The 26,103-nt window shown below is 39.8% G+C and overlaps 1 protein-coding gene across 3 annotated transcripts in view; it reads left to right on the top strand.

Moving 5' to 3' along the window:
- The first annotated feature begins 1,743 nt into the window (after positions 1-1,743).
- The window catches only part of LOC128689365 (uncharacterized), a 54,746-nt gene continuing 30,386 nt past the window's right edge, over positions 1,744-26,103 (top strand). The window contains exon 1 of one of the 3 annotated variants that reach the window (XM_070099927.1): positions 1,744-1,811. The gene's annotated coding sequence lies outside the window, so the exon portion shown is untranslated. Of the gene's footprint in view, positions 1,812-19,683; positions 19,787-26,103 lie in introns of those variants that run through there. The other 2 variants (XM_070099928.1, XM_070099929.1) reach the window with 2 other exon arrangements.

The raw sequence follows: 26,103 nt of genomic DNA, 5'->3' as shown, positions 1-26,103 counted from the left end.
TTTAAATGTATAAGAGAAAATTTTAGAAAGGACTTAATTTTAAATGAGTTCTTGCTAATTGACCAGTTTTACATATTTGGCACGACATATATATATATATATATATATATATATATATATATATATATATATATATATATATATATATGTGTGTAGAGATTGAGAGAGAGAGAGAGAGAGAGAGAGAGAGAGAGAGAGAGAGAGAGAGAGAGAGAGAGAGAGAGAGAGAGAGAGAGAGAGAGAGAGAGAGAGAGAGAGAGAGTGAGAGAGTTATTTAAAAATAAACGACGGTAAACCCCTCATACATCGTAATCTACTACACTTAATGTTAAACACGTGGTCAGTACTTTACGCTTGTTCGTCATTAAGGACGACGGATAAACTCACCTTCAGATAAATATAAATGCATTATTAGTAACAATATACAGTGTGTTTGAAATATATGGACCCAGTTTAATATATATGTTTCGTATATCATGAATCCATCATTTTGAAACACCCTGTATATATACAACACAAAACCTGCCTTCAGTACGTTTTACGTATTACAAAATAGCTGTCAGAAAATTGCATTTATGCACAACAGTGGGTCTCCATGACCTCCGTCCTCCGCCGGCTTCCAGCTTATAGGTTAAAACTGTCTTCTGTACTCGCCACAACTCACACAGGCCCCACATAAATACCAGGGCCATGCCCAGTGCTAGGTCCAACATAAGAGTACAAAAAAAATCCATAGACAACCTATGTTCTAAACATGACAAATAAAAATATCTACACTATTTAACTCGACCTGGCTCCAGCACATCCCAGTGACTGACTCCCTGGTGGCACAACACGTCTCACTCACGTTTAATACGTGTCCAGTACACGTCAGCTTAAGCGCTGACTTTATTTTGGAGAACTTTTTTCACAATGTCAACACCTTATGTTATATACAACTGTGCAATATCCTGCATAATATTCTCCAACATGTGTCTCGTTCTCTAACATGTGTCTTGTTCTTCAACATGTGTCTTGAACATGTGTCTTGCTTTTCAACATGTGTTTATCCTCGTTTCGATGAAAGATCTTCCTGCATTGCATATTAATCACTACAAACAACAAGATGGTAAAAGACCTAAGTCAGAGTAATTAGCCTGGGACCTGGCGTCCCCTAAGGTACCTAATAAGAGTGCATATGCATGTATAATTAAGTACCGTTCCTAAATAACTTTTTCCATAAGTATTTATTACAAAATATCCCACGTGTATGTTGCAGCAAACCACGAGACATTTTCCACCTATCTCGCAGATTATACAACGCATCCCACGTGAACATTGCATATAATATCCCAAGTAACTGTTACAAGCAGTATACTCCATCCCACAAGCGTACTGAAGCCTGTTAAATACATCCCACTTGCAAAACTTCCCCTGTTAACGGTAATAATCTAATACTTTGTAATACTAGCGTAGTAAGTATAGTCGTGAACTCTTTAATTCCGTAATGTTTACGGAACTGAAATTTTGTGAGTAACTGACTGGAAAGGGAAATAATTAATTACTGTTTTTTATTGAAATTACGGTCCCAGGAATATTTTGAGTGATTTGCGAGAGTTGGACAAGTATATGACATGTTCTATACTACTTTCAGAAACTTTATTTCTTATTACTTATTTGTCGTAGGCATCCGGGAGGCACACCTGGCACTCATCGTGCGGCCGCCAGCTGAGCACTCCTATATAAGAGTCGACCTCGCACTTACCAGAGTGAAAGGTAAGAAGTGCGGAGAGCAACTTGTATATTCATCAAGTGTATTTTCACCAGCTCTGGTAAGACTATGTTTACTGTGTTGATTAGTAACTGACTTGACGACGATGCCAGTGTCATTGACCGGAGTGACGGAGGCAAACACGAGTGACGGAGGTACACACGAGTGACGGAGGTACACACGAGTGACGGAGGTACACACGAGTGACGGAGGTACACACGAGTGACGGAGGTACACACGAGTGACGGAGGTACACACGAGTGACGGAGGTACACACGAGTGACGGAGAACTGAACAGAGACATGACGATCATGAAGAAATAGTGAACCATTTCTTCAACGCCCTCTGGAGAGTGTTTCGCAACTCCTCTAACCTTAATCTAACCCCTCTAACCCTCATCTAACCTTTCTAACCCCATCGAACTTCCTGCCCATAAATATTAAGTCCCGGTATGTAACTTCCCGGTTACTAGCACCACCCATCAATTTCAATATTTTTTTTTTCACCTGTCACTTTTGTATCACCCACAATTACCTTTGTTGTGGCCCCCAACAACACCTGACACAGTTGTGGCACCCACAACACCTGACACAGTTGTGTTACCTATAATACCTGCTTTTGAGTCCCCCCACAGCACCTGAATATGTTGTAGCTCCTACAATACCTGTCTTTCGTGTAGTTCCCACAACGCCTGTCTTCGTTGTAGCACCTACAACACCTGTCTTTGTTGTAGCTCCCGCAACACCTGCCAATGTTGTGACACCCACAACTGCCCCTACTATGGCATCCACAACATGTGCCACTGTTGTGGCACACACAACACCTGCCACTACTATAGCCCTCACAACCTCAATCACCCACAATTCTCGGGTTGGTATGAATCTTGGTGATAGGTACCGTTTCTGTCCTGGGACCTTGATAAAGGTTAAAGGACAGAAACGTTTTCCAATAAACATGTCCTAGTGCTTGATCACGTGTCTTCATGAATTAATATCAAGGGCCATCCATACTGACAGACGTCATGCTTCTCTATCTTATTTCACTCGGTATTTAATCCACGGTACAAATTTTAAGTGGTATCCCGCCCTTCTCGTTCTCTTAAGGGGTATTACGCCCACTGTATTGCATCTTATGAAGCTAAATTTGAGTGTGTCAGTGGCACGAGGTGTGGTGGAAATTCTCCTTCCCTTAGGAACTGCGTTAGTTTGACTATACACACTCTTGGTACTTTCCACCGAAGCCTGAGTGAGTGGTACAGCACTTACGCCTGGCTGAGTACAAATAGTACTCGGTCACGGCAGGTATACTCTGGCCGGATATTGCGGAAGACATTAACAGGATATAAATAATGTACTTCTATCGACTTATTTTCGGGTAACGGGAGTGTGTGTGTGTGTGTGTGTGTGTGTGTGTGTGTGTGCGTGTGTGTGTGTGTGTGTGTGTGTGTGTGTGTGTGTGTGTGTGTGTGTGCGTGTGTGTGTGCGTGAAATAACCTATTGTTTTTATTGAATAACTTATTCGGCTTACAAGTGACAACAGAAGGTTCCGGGTTCAGTTCGAGGGCGGGTGAAGACGATGTGAAGGTTTCTTTACATCTGGATGCTGAGTGACTACTGTGTGTCGCATCCTGGGGGCGAAGTGTCGCATCCTGGGGGCGAAGTGTCGCATCCTGGGGGCGAAGTGTCGCATCCTGGGGTCGAAGTGTCGCATCCTGGGGGCGAAGGAGACATCCCTTAAATAGGGTTAGGCTTGGAAATAACCTGAAGAAGTATAATACATCATAGCCTGTAAACGTTCAGAGGTAAGATAACAGATCTTACTGTAAATGTTCAGAGGTAAGATAACAGATCTTACTGTAAACGTTCAGAGGTAAGATCACACATCTTACTGTAAACGAACTAAGGAAAGGTAACAAATCTTACTGTAAACGAGCTAAGGTAAGATAACAGATCTTACTGTAAACGAGCTAAGGTAAGATAACAGATCTTACTCTAAACGATTAGCTAAGATAACAGCTTTTAGATACTAAACGAACTGAGATAAGATAACAACTCCTGGTTTGTAAATTCAGCAATGTAAAGAAACTAGAGTTATTAAAATATCAGCTGACTTAAACTGGTGGATTGAAACATACACTGGGAGGTATATATACACTGAGAGGTATACATACACTGAGAGATATACATACACTGAGAGATATACATACACTGAGAGGTATACATACACTGAGAGATATACATACACTGAGAGATATACATACACTGAGAGGTATACATACACTGAGAGATATACATACACTGAGAGATATACATACACTGAGAGATATACATACACTGAGAGATATACATACACTGAGAGGTATACATACACTGAGAGATATACATACACTGAGAGATATACATACACTGAGAGATATACATACACTGAGAGGTATACATACACTGAGAGGTATACATACACTGAGAGATATACATACACTGAGAGATATACATACACTGAGAGATATACATACACTGAGAGGTATACATACACTGAGAGGTATACATACACTGAGAGATATACATACACTGAGAGGTATACATACACTGAGAGATATACATACACTGAGAGATATACATACACTGAGAGGTATACATACACTGAGAGGTATACATACACTGAGAGATATACATACACTGAGAGGTATACATACACTGAGAGATATACATACACTGAGAGATATACATACACTGAGAGATATACATACACTGAGAGGTATACATACACTGAGAGATATACATACACTGAGAGATATACATACACTGAGAGATATACATACACTGAGAGGTATACATACACTGAGAGATATACATACACTGAGAGGTATACATACACTGAGAGGTATACATACACTGAGAGATATACATACACTGAGAGGTATACATACACTGAGAGGTATACATACACTGAGAGATATACATACACTGAGAGATATACATACACTGAGAGGTATACATACACTGAGAGGTATACATACACTGAGAGGTATACATACACTGTATACATACACTGAGGTATACATACACTGAGAGGTATACATACACTGAGAGATATACATACACTGAGAGATATACATACACTGAGAGGTATACATACACTGAGAGGTATACATACACTGAGAGGTATACATACACTGAGAGGTATACATACACTGAGAGATATACATACACTGAGAGGTATACATACACTGAGAGATATACATACACTGAGAGATATACATACACTGAGAGGTATACATACTCTGAGAGGTATACATACACTGAGAGGTATACATACACTGAGAGATATACATACACTGAGAGATATACATACACTGAGAGGTATACATACACTGAGAGGTATACATACACTGAGAGGTATACATACACTGAGAGATATACATACACTGAGAGATATACATACACTGAGAGATATACATACACTGAGAGGTATACATACACTGAGAGATATACATACACTGAGAGATATACATACACTGAGAGGTATACATACACTGAGAGATATACATACACTGAGAGGTATACATACACTGAGAGGTATACATACACTGAGAGATATACATACACTGAGAGATATACATACACTGAGAGGTATACATACACTGAGAGGTATACATACACTGAGAGGTATACATACACTGAGAGATATACATACACTGAGAGATATACATACACTGAGAGGTATACATACACTGAGAGGTATACATACACTGAGAGGTATACATACACTGAGAGATATACATACACTGAGAGATATACATACACTGAGAGGTATACATACACTGAGAGGTATACATACACTGAGAGGTATACATACACTGAGAGATATACATACACTGAGAGATATACATACACTGAGAGATATACATACACTGAGAGGTATACATACACTGAGAGATATACATACACTGAGAGGTATACATACACTGAGAGGTATACATACACTGAGAGATATACATACACTGAGAGGTATACATACACTGAGAGATATACATACACTGAGAGATATACATACACTGAGAGGTATACATACACTGAGAGATATACATACACTGAGAGATATACATACACTGAGAGGTATACATACACTGAGAGGTATACATACACTGAGAGGTATACATACACTGAGAGATATACATACACTGAGAGGTATACATACACTGAGAGGTATACATACACTGAGAGGTATACATACACTGAGAGGTATACATACACTGAGAGGTATACATACACTGAGAGATATACATACACTGAGAGGTATACATACACTGAGAGATATACATACACTGAGAGATATACACACACTGAGAGATATACATACACTGAGAGATATACATACACTGAGAGATATACACACACTGGGAGATATACATACACTGGGAGATATACATACACTGAGAGATATACATACACTGAGAGATATACATACACTGAGAGATATACGTACACTGAGATATATACATACACTGGGAGATATACATACACTGAGAGATGTACATACACTGAGAGATATACATACACTGAGAGATATACATACACTGAGAGATATACATACACTGAGAGATATACATACACTGAGAGATATACATACACTGAGAGGTATACATACACTGAGAGATATACATACACTGAGAGATATACATACACTGAGAGATATACATACACTGAGAGATATACATACACTGAGAGATATACATGCACTGAGAGGTATACATTCACTGAGAGATATACATACACTGAGAGATATACATACACTAAGAGGTATACATACACTGAGAGATATACATACACTGAGAGGTATACATACACTGAGAGGTATACATACACTTAGAGATATACATACACTGAGAGGTATACATACACTGAGAGGTATACTTACACTGAGAGATATACATACACTGAGAGATATACTTACACTGAGAGATATACATACACTGAGAGATATACATACACTGAGAGATATACATACACTGAGAGATATACATACACTGAGAGATATACATGCACTGAGAGGTATACATACACTGAGAGATATACATACACTGAGAGGTATACATAACTGGAAGTTGAAATGTAAACTCAGATGAGCCACAGGGATGTTTGGAAGTATTTTTGTAGTCATAGAGTTGTCAGGAAGAGGAACAATCTGGAGAGTGATGTAGTTGTGGAGGCAGGGTCCATACATAGCTTTAAGAAGAGGTATGATAACCTTTATCAAAACTATCTTCACCATCACGACACCATCATCATAACATCCAATCCAGCACCACTACGCCATCATAACATCGCCTACACCACCACGACACCATCATCATAACATCCAATCCAGCACCACACTATCATGCCTACACCATCACGACACCATCATCATAACATCCAATCCAGCACCACTACACCATCATAACATCGCCTACACCACCACGACACCATCATCATAACATCCAATCCAGCACCACTACGCCATCATAACATCGCCTACACCACCACGACACCATCATCATAACATCCAATCCAGCACCACTACACCATCATAACATCGCCTACACCACCACGACACCATCATCATAACATCTAATCCAGCACCACTACACCATCATAACATCGCCTACATCACCACGACACCACCATCGTGACACCCATCCCAGCACCACTACGCCATCATAGATCTACCTACACCACCACAACCACATAAACACTACCACACACTCCAAACATGCGTTATATAATCCTCTGTTTGAAACACAACCATGAAAGAACACCCACATAAATTTCCTCTCTGCTCTATACAAAACCATGTTCAACATGGAACACGACAACATACCTACCAAGTACAACAATACAACATGGTCGTAACTCTCATGCTTGCTCATGCATCCATAATAGCGATAATCGTAATATTACTGATGTTATGGGAACCTTTGTGAGAGCTGCACGCCCGTGGTGGGATAATTACTTTCCTGCAGACATGAAAGGTACACAAGACTCTAGGCATGAGGTAGACATGACAAGGTAGATGACGTAACATCCATACAGTTCCAACTTTCACTGGCAGCAGGGGAGACCCTGGCAGGGTGGAGAGTGTGGCAAGGTAGCGGTGCCAAGTATGGGTTCTGAGGAAAAGTTCTCATATCCTCATTAATAATTTATGTTACCCTAAACCGCATAATTTTTCGCAACTTAGTATTTTTACCTTAACGTTTGAGTCCGCAACGTTACCTCTCGAGGGTGACTGGTTAATTTTTTTAAAAAACCTACCTGTTACCCGAGGGTTATGAAGGCTGCGTGTAACCTCTTCACGACTAGTCAAGAATACTTACGGCCTTAAACTAGGAATTACAGCAGTATTCTTAGAGTAAACACACCGAAAAACATTCCCTTCTCAGTGATGGTGATTATTATTATTATTATTATTATTATTATTATTATTATTATTATTATTATTATTATTATTATTATTATTATTATTATTATTATTATTATTATTATTATTGTTGTTGTTGTTGTTGTTTATTAATAGTGATAGTAGTAAAAGAATAGTATTGTAAATGGTGTACAAGTGATAGTAAATGGTGAAATATCCGTTGCTCACCGTGAGATCACTCTCTCCCGAGGCGTTGAAATCTCCGTGGTCTGAGGCAAAGGTTGGGAGAGTGGAGCTATGTTAGACCAGAGGCTGGTCTAGTGAGTTCCTCACAGGCAGGGAAAGTGGTCTCTGTTGTTATAAGACCGGAGGCTGGTCTAGTGAGTTCCTCACAGGCAGGGAAAGTGGTCTCTGTTGTTACAAGACCGGAGGCTGGTCTAGTGAGTTCCTCACAGGCAGGGAAAGTGGTCTCTGTTATAAGACCGGAGGCTGGTCTAGTGAGTTCCTCACAGGCAGGGAAAGTGGTCTCTGTTGTTATAAGACCGGAGGCTGGTCTAGTGAGTTCCTCACAGGCAGGGAAAGTGGTCTCTGTTGTTACAAGACCGGAGGCTGGTCTAGTGAGTTCCTCACAGGCAGGGAAAGTGGTCTCTGTTATAAGACCGGAGGCTGGTCTAGTGAGTTCCTCACAGGCAGGGAAAGTGATCTCTGTTATTATAAGACCAGAGGCTGGTCTTGTGACCTTAACACAGGCGAAACACTAAATCGTTAATTAACAGTCGTTTCATAGCCTGGAGAATGGAAAATAATCAGGTTTGATCCTAGGAAAGGGAAGGCTATAGCCAATTCATTGGATAAAGAATCCTTCACCAGAATCAGGGCCCCTTCATGCATAATATTTACATAATACATATATTATATTCATATCATGCAAACATAATATTCCTATCATACATATCATGCAAACATAATATTCCTATCATACATATCATGCAAACATAATATTCCTATCATACACGCGTAATTACATAATATTTACACCTTATTTAGGTGGTGAACCCGACACTGTCACCGCCTCCAGCCTCCTCCTCGCCTTATTTAGGTGGTGAACCCGACACTGTCACCGCCTCCAGCCTCCTCCTCGCCTTATTTAGGTGGTGAACCCGACACTGTCACTGCCTCCAGCCTCCTCCTCGCCTTATTTAGGTGGTGAACCCGACACTGTCACTGCCTCCAGCCTCCTCCTCGCCTTATTTAGGTGGTGAACCCGACACTGTCACTGCCTCCAGCCTCCTCCTCACCTTATTTAGGTGGTGAACCCGACACTGTCACCGCCTCCAATCTCCTCCTCGCCTTATTTAGGTGGTGAACCCGACACTGTCACCGCCCCCAGCCTCCTCCTCGCCTTATTTAGGTGGTGAACCCGACACTGTCACCGCCTCCAGCCTCCTCCTCGCTGCAACATTCGTCTGCTTGCATGCACTGTCTAACTTCATTTCAAAGATTTATTAACTGTCAGTTTGCAAGTACATTCCCTTCCAACTATCACATTACATTTAATTCCTTTAAACTTCTTTATTTTACTCTAACCTTCAATCTTTCATTTCTTATACTTCTAAGACATTTTTATGCGTTAGTTTGCAACTGCCTTCTTTGACACTCTCTTCCCAACTCCTGCACCAACTCCTGCACCAACTCCTGCACCAACTCCTGCACCAACTCCTGCACCAACTCCTGCACCAACTCCTGCACCAACTCCTGCACCAACTCCTGCACCAACTCTTGCACCAACTCCTGCACCAACTCCTGCACCAACTCCTGCACCAACTCCTGCACCAACTCCTGCACCAACTCCTGCACCAACTCCTGCACCAACTCCTGCACCAACTCCTGCACCAACTCCTGCACCAACTCCTGCACCAACTCCTGCACCAACTCCTGCACCAACTCCTGCACCAACTCTTGCACAAACTCATGCACCAACTCCTGCACCAACTCCTGCATCTCCTGCACCAACTCCTGCACCAACTCCTGCACCAACTCCTGCACCAACTCCTGCACCAACTCCTGCACCAACTCCTGCACCAACTCCTGCAGATTCTCTTTCAAATCAACTTAAACAATAACATTCTCGTTATATCAGAATCATATTAATTTTAGAGGGCAACTCTCTCTCTCTCTCTCTCTCTCTCTCTCTCTCTCTCTCTCTCTCTCTCTCTCTCTCTCTCTCTCTCTCTCTCTCTCTCTCTAAAACTCCAATATTTAATTATTTTATAACTCTGTCTATAAACACACCAAAGATCCAAAGTAACTTCCAGGTCCATGACCCTTTTATTTCTCCTATACAGAGTCTAGACAGCCTCATTTTTCACTTACATTCTCGTAGCAGATATCATCAACTTATCATACATTAAATGCATTTGCAATGCATCTAACATCTTCTGTTACGTTTTACTCTGTCTTAAGCCTGATCCAAAACAATAAACACACCCAACAACTCTGTTAACGAAGAATGCAAGTCTCATTACCGTGGTTGCAACAGTTCACAAATAGCCCAAACTTATAGAGGAAACATTAAACAACGTTGTGGTCCGTCCCGGATCATTATCAGTTCTATTATGATAGAACAGTGGTCCTGAACGGAACGAAATGTCGTCTAATCTTTCCGTTCCAAACTGTGGATTATTTGCAAGTTCATTTCTCCTTAGGTAAGTACCGCTTGCTCGTGCGTTTCAATGTAAACACTTGGCCCACACGTCTCTTTCTCTTCCTACAACCATTCTCTTCTTATTGCACAAGTTTAGTTTGTTAAATCCGTATTAACACCAATTCGGGCATATAGTTCGTCTGAATGATTCATCAGAATCTTCTGCCGTTAATATATAAACTCTCGCTTATCTACATTTCATTATTAAAGGTGACACACACACATATGCTTTCTGGCAATTATTAGGTAGTGTTCATTGTCTCACAGATATTTGATTCCCACCGACTTCTATCATTTCAGTCTTCATTCAATCCTTTCCTGCTTTTATTTGTCCTTATTTGCAGCCATCTTACTGCTTCAGTCATTTGTTTATATTCGCTTCAGCGTCATTACTTATTCTAATATATTTCGTTTTTCCTCAAACCAAACCCGAAATTTCTGGCTTCATTTCCTTATCTATATTCAAGAATTTCTCAAAACATCGCAGACGGAGGACGAAGCCTTCACCACCTCTTGCGCTGAGTGACCCACATGGGTTTATCGCTCAACATGAGTTATTTAAAATTTGATTAAAAATTTCAGAATTATCCAAACTTTCACTCTTAACAGACAAATTATTTTTGATTCCTTGGGACACTCAACATATTTCTCTGTCTCTCCAAAACAGTTGATGGTTTTCAACAAATTCTGTAGACAGTGTCTCACCCATCCTTCTTAACTGTTCTTCTTATGCCCTGATTCACTGCTTTATCCATCTAATATTATTTCCTTGTGCGTATTTCATCTAAGAAAATGGGGTAAGTCAGAAAATGCTTCAAACCGCTCTGAATCAACGAATTGGTACAATTCGTTGATTCAGAATAAATGTCATAATAACCTGGCTGGAACAATTCATAAAAATATGTTTCCTGTCAATTTTTTTTTTAGTATTTCTCGTCACTTGACCTGTCTTACATCTTTATTACTCCCGTCCCTCTCTCCAGCCTCTCCTTCACTCTCCCTCTTCTCTCGTTCAGTAGTGAACTGATAATAGTCAGTCTTGATTTAGGACGAACCAAAACGTTCTCTGAAGCTTCCTCTCAAAACTTTAGGTTATTTGATAAAACTTTCTATATTCTTAATATTTTCTTTTTTTTTCTCCCTCACTCGTCCACCTGTTATGTCTTTTTTTTCTGTACCTATTTTCTTATATCTACATAGCTCTGCACCTACTTTCTGATATCCACATAACCATGCACCTACTTTCTGATATCCACATAACTCTGCACCTACTTTCTGATATCCACATAACTCTGCACCTACTTTCTGATATCCACATAACTCTGCATATACTTTCTGATATCCACATAACCATGCACCAACTTTCTTATATCTACATATCCCTGCACCTACCTCTCTATAAACATTAATATATCTGCATCTTTCTTCACATAAGACCAAACATCTCCACAGTCTTGTGCAATATTCCTGAATCCACACATTTAACATTTTTAACATCCTGCTCGTTACTTTCTCTCCCTTTAGTCAATCACCTCTTACTATCACCTCTTTTATTTTAGTTATTCACTTTCACTTCTCCTTTACGAGTAACACCATTCTCCTTTCAAATTATCTCCCATTAATATTGTACTAACACTAATTATAAAGAAACGTGAGGTAAGAGTCGCACTAGTACATGTACAACCTGAAGTCTGACTCCTCAGTCTTTTGTCCACAAGCACCGTCCACCAGACTGGGTCCTTCGTTGTATATTTGATACTCATTACATGAAGAAAGATGAATATGGATTTTTTTCCCAGTTTACAAACCTAGTTTTAAAAATAAATTTTTTGCTCTGCCTCCATTCAGAGTCACACCTGGGACCTCCAAAACACACACACACACACACACACACACACACACACACACACAGACGTTCACGCCCGCGTGTACATAATTTGGAGATATGGAGTTAACAAAAGGATTGAAAAGAGTTTTTTTGAGGTAGTTTGGACATTTAGAGAGGATGGAAACAAATGGGAAGGCTTGTTCTCCCTAGGCTGGAATACTGCTGTACAATAACATCTCCGTTCAAAAATAGGTGAAATTGCCGATCAAGAGAGTGTACAGAGAACCTTTTTTGCATATATAAGTTCTATCAAGCATCTTAACTACTGGGAACGCTTGGAAGCACTTGACTTGTACTCGCTGGAACGCAGGCGAAAGAAATACATCATAATCTACACGTGGAAAATCCTAGAAGGAATGATCCCGAATCTGCACACAGAAATCACTCCCTACGAAAGTAAAAGACTGGGCAGGCGATGCAAAATACCCCCAATGAAAAGTAGGGGTGCCATTGGTACACTAAGAGAAAACACCATAAGTGTCCGGGGCCCAAAACTATTCAACAGCCTCCCACCATGCATAAAGGGTATTCCCACTAGGCCCCTGGCTGCCTTCAAGAGGGAGCTGGACACATACTTAAAGTCGGTATCTGATCAGCCGGGCTCTGGTTCGTACGTTGGACTGCGTGTGGCCAGCAGTAACAGCCTGATTGATCTGGCCCTGATCCACCGGGAGGCCTGGTCGTGGACCAGGCTGTGGGGGCGTTGATTCCGGAATACCCTCCAAGTAGACTCCAGGTAGGTAGGTAGGTAGGAAAGTTTACTAGTCTGAGGTAGAAGCAAGGAGGCTGGGGGGTTAGTTAAGGATGGAGGAAGGGGTTAAAAGAGGCTTGGAGGCTTGCGAATCGAACAGGCGTGTGTGAGCGTGTTAGATAAGAGTGAGTGGAGGCAAGGAGTTTTATGATTTAGGATGCTGTTAGAGTGTGAGCAACGTAACATTTATGAAGGGACTCAGAGAAACCTATTAGCAGGATGTGAGCTCTAGAGTTGTGAAGGACAGAGCCTGCACTCTGAGGGAGGAGTGCAGATGTTGCAGTTTGGAAGGACATCTGAACTGTGATGTTGGATACCTTCTGACTAGACACTGATTCAAAAGTGACAGAGTGCTTTGCTTATTTATCGGGTCACATTACCTTGGTGGGAGACGGCCTGAGTGTTAAAAATATAATATATATATATATATATATATATATATATATATATATATATATATATATATATATATATATATATATATATATATATATATATATATATATATATATATATATCCATGAGAAAGTGGAAACGAATTCTTCCTCCGTAAGCCATGTGTATCGTAAGGAGCAACTAAAAGACCAGGAGCAAGGGATTAGTACCATTTTCTCCAGTAAAAATTACTAAATTTAAAAAGAAAAACTTTCGTTACCGTTTTAGGTCACCCTGCCTCGGTGGTCACCCTGCCTCGGTGGTCACCCTGCCTCGGTGGTCACCCTGCCTCGGTGGTCACCCTGCCTCGGTGGTCACCCTGCCTCGGTGGTCACCCTGCCTCAGTGGTCACCCTGCCTCGGTGGTCACCCTGCCTCGGTGGTCACCCTGCCTCAGTGGTCACCCTGCCTCTGTGGGATATGGAACAAAGCTCGGAGACTCAAGCTGGGTATATAATATAATTGTAAATCTTCCGTGTTACTCTCTCAGTTACAGTACTCTTAATAAAATTTGAAACTCGTCACAAATTAAATTTAGTAATGTTAGCAGGGACCACCACCTACGACCCTAGACTAATAGTTTTAACTGAGGTTTCTGTAACTACAATCTGTCAGATGCAACCAGAATTCATGCTTGTAGATGAATGGTTCAGAGAACCGACATGTTGTTAAATTAGACACATGTGCAACTCTTGGGTATCTTTATTGAGGAAACGTTTCGCCACACAGTGGCTTCATCAGTCCATACATAGGAGAAACTTGAAGAACAGGAGGAGAATGAGGTAATCATTCTATTCAAGATTGATGGACTGACCACATCGACTCAAGGTTGAGGGACTGATTACCTCATTCTCCTGTTCTTCAAGTTTCTCCTATGTGTGTTAGGTAAGACACATATGCAACAGTTAGACAACTTTATTCCGAAACGTTTCGCCTACACAGTAGGCTTCTTCAGTCGAATACAGAAAATAGACTGATGAAGCCACTGTGTGGCGAAACGTTTCCTCAATAAAGATACCCAAGAGTTGCACATGTGTCTAATTTAACAGAATTCATACTCTTAATTATAGTTGTGGCTGCAGTTTTAAGCATGCTAAAAGTGGCTGAGTTTTATTGAGCCGAAGACACAGGATTGAGTGTTTTCCACGATCACTCTGAGTGACACACACAGGGACCGCCTGTATCTGAGTGACACACACAGGAACCTCCTGTATCTGAGTGACACACAAAGGAACCACCTGTATCTGAGTGACACACACAGGAACCACCTGTATCTGAGTGACACACACACAGGAACCTCCTGTATCTTAGTGACACACACAGGAACCACCTGTATCTGAGTGACACACACAGGAACCACCTGTATCTGAGTGACACACACAGGAACCACCTGTATCTGAGTGACACACACAGGAACCACCTGTATCTGAGTGACACACACAGGAACCACCTGTATCTGAGTGACACACACAGGAACCACCTGTATCTGAGTGACACACACAGGAACCACCTGTATCTGAGTGACACACACAGGAACCTCCTGTATCTTAGTGACACACACAGGAACCACCTGTATCTGAGTGACACACACAGGAACCACCTGTATCTGAGTGACACACACAGGAACCACCTGTATCTGAGTGACACACACAGGAACCACCTGTATCTGAGTGACACACACAGGAACCACCTGTATCTGAGTGACACACACAGGAACCACCTGTATCTGAGTGACACACACAGGAACCTCCTGTATCTGAGTGACACACACAGGAACCTCCTGTATCTGAGTGACACACAAAGGAACCACCTGTATCTGAGTGACACACACAGGAACCACCTGTATCTGAGTGACACACACACAGGAACCTCCTGTATCTTAGTGACACACACAGGAACCTCCTGTATCTGAGTGACACACACAGGAACCACCTGTATCTGAGTGACACACACAGGAACCACCTGTATCTGAGTGGCACACACAGGAACCACCTGTATCTGAGTGGCACACACAGGAACCTCCTGTATCTGAGTGACACACACAGGAACCACCTGTATCTGAGTGACACACACAGGAACCACCTGTATCTGAGTGACACACACAGGAACCACCTGTATCTGAGTGACACACACAGGAACCACCTGTATCTTAGTGACCTGTATCTGAGTGACACACACACAGGAACCACCTGTATCTGAGTGACACACACAGGAACCACCTGTATCTGAGTGACACAAACAGGAACCACCTGTATCTTAGTGGCACACACAGGAACCACCTGTATCTGAGTGACACACACAGGAACCACCTGTATCTGAGTGACACACACAGGAACCACCTGTATCTGAGTGACACACACACAGGAACCACCTGTATCTGAGTGGCACACACACAGGAACCACCTGTATCTGAGTGGCACACATAAGGTCCACATACTACATATACTCGTACACTATGTTGCATCATACCTTCATTTACATCATCTGAGGCTTTAACCTAATAAACTTAACTCAGGTCTCTTGTTTCTCTTGCTCTGATATATAATAATTATCCCTCATTAAATTCTCTCTTGAGAAACTCAGTGGTAAATGCTCACAGAATAATGTACATTGTAAAATGGATAAATATTTATTTACCAAGAAATAAAAAACTGGTACAAAAATGAAATAATATAAAGAAAAAATTTAATTTTTCTAACTCACGGTGTTATTGTGTACACAAAATTGTTTAAATTTCTGAGCAGATTAGTTCTGGAAATAAATGTCGTTTTATTGTTATTAGTCAAGAAAAGTATCACTTTCTTTATTTTTTCTTCTTATTTTAGTATAAATCTTTGTGATATCTTCTTTATTCCTTTTGTTTTTTCCTTCTAAACATTAATTAGTAATTTCTTTGCTGCCTTTGTGAATATTTTAAAACCTTAAATTTCAGGGGTTTCGGGATCAAATCTTAGGCATCCAAAGTTAATTTCCAGGAAAATATTGTGATATTTAACATGTTTTTAGGATCTCAAATATTTTCTGCTTTCACCGTAATGGTTGTATCGTCGACATTCTTCATATATATTTTTTAAAGTTGACTAAACATTTGACTTTAACATGTTTCATTCAGTAACTTGTGGATGTTTGTAACTGTTCTTTCATTTATTTAATTTAAATCTTTTTTTCAACTTTCCACTTTGCTTGAGCACACTTGCAAAGCTTTACCACTGGGTACAACTAAGTGGTGTCCGGTGAAAGCTTGTTCTTCAAACTCTCACTTGTCGCCATTCCGTCTTTACATTGATTACTTAAATGTTTAAAAACATATTTGACATAAGTGTACATCACAAAAGAGTAAATATTTAAATTAGCACATATAACAGCGGCATTATCGAAATGAGAAAAGACAAATGCAAATGACTAGAAACTGCGCAAGTTTGTATTATAATTTGGATTTATCTAGGTTCAGAGCTTAAAAAAAAACAATATTAACTATTAATAAATGCTGTAGTTTATGGTAGAGTAAAATAATAATAGCGTTTATGTAACACGTTCTTGATATATATTTTTCGAGTAACAGCGACCGTCCTTGTAAGTTGCTCCCCGTCACTAACATCAGTGCCCCTCACACACTCTTGCCCGCCTACACGCCCATCTGTCAAGCCTCCCCAACAAGGGGTGAAACTGCCGTGAAAGTCCTGGTTAAGGTCGAATCTTTAAGATGACGCAGGAAATGTGTGTGTGTGTGTGTGTGTGTGTGTGTGTGTACTCTCCGGCATATATTTGAGGGGGTTCGACTCACTGCTCGTGACTCCGCCTTTTGGGTCGTCTTGACCGACATTTCCAGGGCTTGGAGCCTCCCAGGCTCTGTCATACCTGTTCTTAAAACTTTCAGAGGAGGGATCTTCCACCTTTTCCAGCACCTTTTAATTCTTAATCATTCTGAGATTAATATACTTTCTGACGTCCTGCGGCTAATCGTGATCCTTATCTTTTATCAATGTAACGTTGTTTTGGACCGTCTCCTCTCCAACACGCGTCTGTCTGCCCTCTCGATGGCTTTTTATGTAGCAATGCCGACAAGCTTCTGTTGGGACAACGTTTCGCTTTCTTGGTCCTCTAAAATAGTGAAACGTAGACCCAACAAAAGCAAGTCCTACAACATGGATGCTGTCGATACCTCTCAAGATTTTATCCGTCGTGATCACAACCTCACATTCTTCATCCTTTCCTCCAGGTCCATTAAATTAAATTCTTTGAGACTCTCCAGGAATCTTAATCCTCTGAGCGCTGGGACAAGTTTCCTCGCAAACCTCTGGACATTCCGAAGGTTTTACATGTGATTTCTTTTAAGTGGTGGTTCTATACTGAGTCTGCGTACTCCATAAACAATAAATACAGCGTTTATGGTGATGTAAATAATTAATTACTTAGAGTTTTTCATGTTATTCTAAGATTTGAGTCTTGCTTATACTGCCTATGTTATTAGGCTTATGTGCTTCTCAGGTAATAATGTTTACTTAGATTGTGTTAGCAAGGTCCTTTCTGTGTCGTGGCCAGATTCTCTTTCCCTAGGATGTACCCTATTTCTGGTCTCCCTTCTCTTTTCATAATCATTTTTACTTTTCATTTGCTTGGGCTGAATTCTGAAAGTGGTGTGAGGGTCCAGTTTACAGTCTCTGCAGGTCACCCAGGAATATCTTTCCCTTCTTCACCCTCATCTTCCTTATTTAGTTCATCTATCATCAGCAAACATGCACACGCATAATTCAGTACCATGAGCTAAATACTTTACGAATCCCAGACTTCATGGCGTCCCATTTGTTACCCGCACACATTTTCACTCTTCCACCACAACTGTTACTCTCTAAGTCCAGTTTGTCAGGTGCTCCTTGATCCACTTGAGCACTTTCCCATTACTGATTTCTGTTTATCTAAGTTATAGATTAATAAGTTGTCAAGAAATATGCCGTCCATCCAACCCTGATGCTCTTCTTTTTTGTCAGTAACTAACTAGGCTGAATCCAGGCAGCTTTTACTTATAAATACTTATAAATACTTATAAATACTTCCCTCTCTAGGTGCTCTGAAAGAAGACTGAGTAGCAGGGAATCCTTCTTAATACACAGTTTCACCCAGGGATTGGTGAGGCGTTGTATGGACAGGAATTATCTCTGACCTGTGTTTTTTATTTCCACTTGTCTGCCTCAATGTGCTCCGTCAACCTTACGATTATATCTCGAACTTTTGGTAACATAGTAGTGTAAAAGACGGCGTTCCTCGTATGTGCTATGAATGTTATTAATACACCAGTTCTAGCATGTAACGTACGTACTATACAACATGTTACTAATATATAAGTTCGTGGATATAACGTATGTACTGTGCTACACCTCGTTACTAATTTTATAGTTCTAGCATAGATCTATACAACAGATCTATATATAGTTCTATACAACACGGTATTAATACACTAGTTCCAGTATAAAACGTACCATCTATGCATGTTACTAACATATAACGCAAATTTGAGTAAATAAATGCATGTGACTCTTGGATACAGCAGACTTATACACTTATATTTCTTTGATCACAATTCAAAAAACATTAAGTAACAACATTCACAAAAATTAAAAACCTTCGAGAGGGAAAAGGTGAAATCAGGTAGAGGCGTTGTGTGTGGGTTGTTGCAGGAGGAGCCTGCACGCCCACACCACCGTCAGGAGAGGCAGGGGCGGGGTCCAGGGTAGAAGAGGCCAAGGCACAGTGTCAAGGAGCCACTAGAGGCACAGCTCTCGTAGCCTCCACTTGTGTAGTGACCCCCTCAGCTATCACCATCTACACAACACTGCTCTACCTACTAACCCTCCTCTGTAAGGTATCGTAGTGTACCCTGGCTATTGACAAACCAGCCGCCATTATTCTGTGCTCTAGTGTGTTAGTACCGAGGTCTCGTAAAGTGCCATGGTATAGTGGATTCTGAACGGACTTAATGGAAATCTAATTAAGAGATTTTTTCAGTGAGTTAGCACATAGTTATGAGAGAGTGATTTGTATGGTTAATTAAGGCTAACTGATATAATGATGTAGTCGTCTCTTCAAATATTTAACAAAAAGTTATTAGAAAGTACAAGTAATTTAACATAATCTACAATTTTCATATTGAGCATCTGATAGTCTTATTGTGCACTTTAATGTTTGAAGACGACTGCTATAACATTTCTCGAGCTCACTCATATGTGTCGTGCTGAATAGGTAAAACTGGTCATTTAGCAAGAACTCATTTAAAATTAAGTCCTTTCTAAAATTTTCTCTAATACGTTTAAAGATATATTCTTTTCATTTATGTTAATATAAAAATTAATAATTTTGTACCAAAAGAACCTTAGAAAACTTACCTAACCTTATTATAACAAGCGCAATTTATTTTAGCCTAACCCAACTAAATATATTTTAGATTTGTTTACAATAATTTATTACTAAACAAACACAGTGAAATATATTTTTCGTTAAATTCAGAAGGATTTTTGCTAAATTACTGCATACACAAATTTTCGCTTACTTTATTCGGCAAGAAGAACTTTGCTATTTAAGCCAAAATCGCAAGTTTTACCTATCTGGCACGACACACACACACACACACACACACACACACACACACACACACACACACACACACACACACACACACACACACACACACACACACACACACACACACACACACACACATATATATATATATATATATATATATATATATATATATATATATATATATATATATATATATATATATATATATATATATATATATATATATATATATATGTCGTGCCGAATATGTAAAACTGGTCAATTACCAAGAACTCATTTAAAATTATTTTAGATTTGTTTACAGTAATTTAATACTAGACAAAAACAGTGAAATATATTTTTTTTTCGTTAGGTTCAGAATGATTTTGGCGAAATTATTGCATACACAAATTTTAACTTGTCCTATATGGCAAGATGAGCGTTGCTATTTAAGCCAAGATCGCAAGTTCTGCCTATTCGGCACGACATATATATATATATATATATATATATATATATATATATATATATATATATATATATATATATATATATATATATATATATATATATATATATATGTATACATGTACATATATCAGCTGGAAATTCCTAATAAACCCATGTAACAATAAAAAAAAATCTGAGATACTTTTAGGGAGAAGTAACCCTGACATACCTGGCCACAACAGTCACAGTCAGACCATCACACCTGCAATAAGTAACCCTGACATACCTGGCCACAACAGTATCAGTCAGACCATCACACCTGCAATAAGTAACCCTGACATACCTGGCCACAACAGTATCAGTCAGACCATCACACCTGCAATAAGTAACCCTGACATACCTGGCCACAACAGTATCAGTCAGACCATCACACCTACAATAAGTAACCCTGACATACCTGGCCACAACAGTATCAGTCAGACCATCACACCTACAATAAGTAACCCTGACATACCTGGCCACAACAGTATCAGTCAGACCATCACACCTACAATAAGTAACCCTGACATACCTGGCCACAACAGTATCAGTCAGACCATCACACCTACAATAAAATTCTTTGCCAAACAGATACAAACTGTTTGTTTGGAAAATTAAAGAGATCGTTATCTGGAAATCAGGTGTCAAGCGCTGCAATCAGATTATGGCAGAAGATCAATTCTCGAAATATTTAGAAAAAAAAATTGTCATGATTATTTTTGCAAATATTGCGATACTGGATAGTAAAAATACAGTGGAACTCGTATAGTGTGAAGTAACTACTTATACAGTTTAGAAAAACTACTTATAAAGTGTACTGAATATATTCGGAAAACACAGCAGCTAATATACTTACATGGTGTGGAGAACACTTGTAAAGTATGGTGGCAAGAATACTTATATAGTGCAGAAAGAATGCTTATATTATGTGGCGGAGAATATTTATATAGTGCAGAAAATGATTATGTAGTGAAGCGACAATGCCTATATAATGTGGCAAGAATGCTTATATAGTGTGGCGAGAATGTCTATTTAGTGTGGCGAGGATGTCTATATAGTGTGGCGAGAATGTTTGTATAGTGTGGCAAGAATGTCTATAAAGTGTGGCGAGAATGTCTATATAGTATGGCAAGAATGTTTATATAGTGTGGCAAGAATGTCTATATAGAGTGGCAAGAATGTCTATATAGAGTGGCAAGAATGTCTATATAGAGTGGCAAGAATGTCTATATAGAGTGGCAAGAATGTCTATATAGAGTGGCAAGAATGTCTATATAGAGTGGCAAGAATGTCTATATAGAGTGGCAAGAATGTCTATATAGAGTGGCAAGAATGTCTATATAGAGTGGCAAGAATGTCTATATAGAGTGGCAAGAATGTCTATATAGAGTGGCAAGAATGTCTATATAGAGTGGCAAGAATGTCTATATAGAGTGGAAAGAATGTCTATATAGAGTGGCAAGAATGTCTATATAGAGTGGCAAGAATGTCTATATAGAGTGGCAAGAATGTCTATATAGAGTGGCAAGAATGTCTATATAGAGTGGCAAGAATGTCTATATAGAGTGGCAAGAATGTCTATATAGAGTGGCAAGAATGTCTATATAGAGTGGCAAGAATGTCTATATAGAGTGGCCAGAATGTCTATACCGTTCAGCGAGAGGTTAGTTAAACTATCTCCTTATCATAACACTTTCAGCGTCACAGTGACATTAGTGACCATCAGATCAGATACACAGGAAGCTGTCAACTAACCACTAAATATGATAATTTTTGAGTTACTGAAATTATTTCCCAGTTCTCTTTTGATAAAGTGAATTTCTGTTGCGACTGATTCCTGAAAACCGTGATGAACCTGGTGAGCTGAAAGCCACAGCAAAGGAGACCCCTCGCTGCTCAACTCTCGACATAACCACTGAATCTTGAAGAATATTTTCAGTCCTCATGGTGCAGTGGATCGGGAGTGGATTTGGTAGTTTTAAGGCTATTGAAAAAAAGATCACAGTGAAGTCGATTAAGGGTACAAAGTTTCACACACTCGACTGGCTGAAATATTCTTCTATAAATAACTTCACTGTTAAAAGTATCACAGTTAAAAGCTTCCAATTTGTACTAACATTTAGGGTTGTCTTGCCGAGGGATCGAGTCCCACTCACTCTATGACCTCTAATCAAACACGTACCTCTGCAGTTTGCAGTTTCATGAATAAATAAATACGAATCTTTCTCCGGGTGAATATCTTAGGTAAACCATTACTATTATTCTGAAAACAACATTTACACAACTAAAGGTCGCTGGAGTGTTTATACTCCCATTAACTTGAAATGTATTTGAAGCATTTGAGGAGCATATTATTACACTCTTACGTATATACAAACTATTAACGATCATAAAGGTAAGAACAAAAACACAAGCACCTACACACGAATTATTCGTCTGTGGTAGTCATATATATCCCTATATGTAAAATATTATCGTTGCTGTTGATTAAAAGTGTCCCAAATCATTTCCATTTTCTGTTGTATTTTTATTCATGTTTATGTTGACCTGGAGTTTACCTGGAGAGAGTTCCGGAGGTCAACGCCCCCGCAGCCCGGTCTGTGACCAGGCCTCCTGGTGGATCAGAGCCTGATCAACCAGGCTGTTACTGCTGGCTGCACGCAAACCAACGTACGAGCCACAGCATATAGCATTGAATAGAAATGAAAAAAATATATCCTTAAACGTATAGGAGAAAATTTTAGAAAGGACTTAATTTTAAATGAGTTCTTGATAATTGACCAGTTTTACCTATTAGGCACGATATATAGTATATATATATATATATATATATATATATATATATATATATATATATATATATATATATATATATATATATATATATATATATATATATATATATATATATATATATATATATATATATATATATATATATATATATACATATAATGTATATATAATTGATTATCGCTCATTCCCAGACACTGTATGGCCCCTACGGTTCTAGCGCTTTCCTATGAATATAACATCGATAGCTCATTTTTGGCTCTTGATTCACTACAGACGGTATAGTAATCCTAGATGCATCTCAGCCATTTGACTGGATCCTTCTAAAGAGGTTGTGGTTTTAATGACAGTCCAGTTGTGTGACACTGAGATTACTTCGAGCATATATGAAGTCTAATGCTTCCTCCTTCACGGAGATTCAGACTATGGATGATGATTCTTTGTCTAGTATTTTACCTCAGCTCATTGTAAGTCTAAGTCATATGTATTGTATACTGTCTACTCCCTTTCCCTGGTGTGCGACCCACAACACTCGACCAGTCTGCTTGTCTGCCATCATATTCCTAACGTTCAGAAAGTGTTGCCTGTAACCACTTTCACTCAGAGTATCATCATATCCAATAATGATCAAAGGAAGGCCCGACTTTATCACTTTCAACCATATTCTTCTCCTATTCATTAGTAGCTGTATTCACATTCACTGTTATATTTGTCATGTCCGTGAATGGCCGAAAAGACATCCAACTTTGTAACTTTTAGACAAATTCTCCTTCAGTTTAATAGTGTTTGACGGAATTATTCATATTTTTAAACCTGACCACGTGATGGCAGCAGTTGTGAGTATCAACACACGTACTGCAGAGCCTAACATTGCAAGGGGGAGGGAGGGTCTGTGGAAGGTAGTGATCAACACACTGATGCTGTGACGGAGACAATACCCGGGGGAGAAGTCTGTGGAAGGTAGTGATCAACACACTGATGCTGTGACGGAGACAATACCCGGGGGAGAAGTCTGTGGAAGGTAGTGATCAACACACTGATGCTGTGACGGAGACAATACCCGGGGGAGAAGCCTGTGGAAGGTAGTGATCAACACACTGATGCTGTGACGGAGACAATACCCGGGGGAGAAGCCTGTGGAAGGTAGTGATCAACACACTGATGCTGTGACGGAGACAATACCCGGGGGAGAGGTCTGTGGAAGGTAGTGATCAACACACTGATGCTGTGACGGAGACAATACCCGGGGGGAGTGTCTGGGGAACACTGTTGATCATCAAGCTGATACCGTAATGGAGGCGACACCTAGAGTGAGAGAAAGAGTGAGAATACACACTCGTCTGAGGTGGAAACAAGGGAACGACAACACAGAAATGTTGATTACACCTCCTGCGTGTATGCTAACTTATTTTAGCCGTTCGAGTTGCAATTTCTGAACCTTGATTTTCAACCCTCCTGTGATTTATTGCAACACATATTTGAAATCATGTAGTAAGTAACTGGCCCTTATTGCCTCATCTAGTGTATTCCTTTGCTTAGTATCCTCTCCTTAAGTTCTGGCAATATCTCTCTCTGGCTTATTCTAGATATCAGTATCAAACTTTGTCTCGTCATTCTGTCTCAATCATCCCTAGACGGTCTATTTTATCCTACTATTTTGATATCTCTAATTACCTTGTATACTGTTATCATGTTTCCTCTGATCATTCGTTTCATTCTTTTTTTGAGTTATAGGCATTGTGTGTGTGTGTGTGTGTGTGTGTGTGTGTGTGTGTGTGTGTGTGTGTGAACCAGGAGCTCTCTCTGACCTTATCGTTGCCACCTCCCGTTATGATTCCCTCCTCCTCCACCTCCTCCTTCACTCTCGACACTTTCTAACATGCTACGCCATCATCTCATTATTCTTTTTACCTTCCAGTTTCCTTTCTCTTTGTACTGCATTCAGAAACTCCCCTCATTGTTTCATAATTCCTTCGTCAGAAGTATGGTTGATCCTCTCCCTCTCCAGCTGTGCTCCCTTCCAAGTTTACCTCTACAGGGTGTTAGTAGTTTACTTCTGTAGGTTTACTAGCATCTAGACGCCTTATAATTTATTTCTCCTGTATCAGCTGTTTTTACAGTGGAAAGCAGAGCCTGACTTAATAATTTATTCCCTCTTTTTTTTGCATCTTTCAAATGTTAATATATGAATAACAAGAAAGGCACAATACCGTGACTGGAACGATACACAAATAACCCGCACATAGAAGAGAGGAGCTTACCTCGACGTTTCATTCCGTCTTGGACCATTTACAAAGTCACACTAACGAAAAGGAGGGAGGGAGGGGTATATATAGG

The sequence above is a fragment of the Cherax quadricarinatus genome, chromosome 70, assembly GCF_038502225.1.
Source record: "Cherax quadricarinatus isolate ZL_2023a chromosome 70, ASM3850222v1, whole genome shotgun sequence".
Lineage (NCBI taxonomy): Eukaryota > Metazoa > Arthropoda > Malacostraca > Decapoda > Parastacidae > Cherax > Cherax quadricarinatus.
Note: the sequence above shows the minus strand (reverse complement) of the source record. Positions and strands in the feature narration are given on the sequence as shown.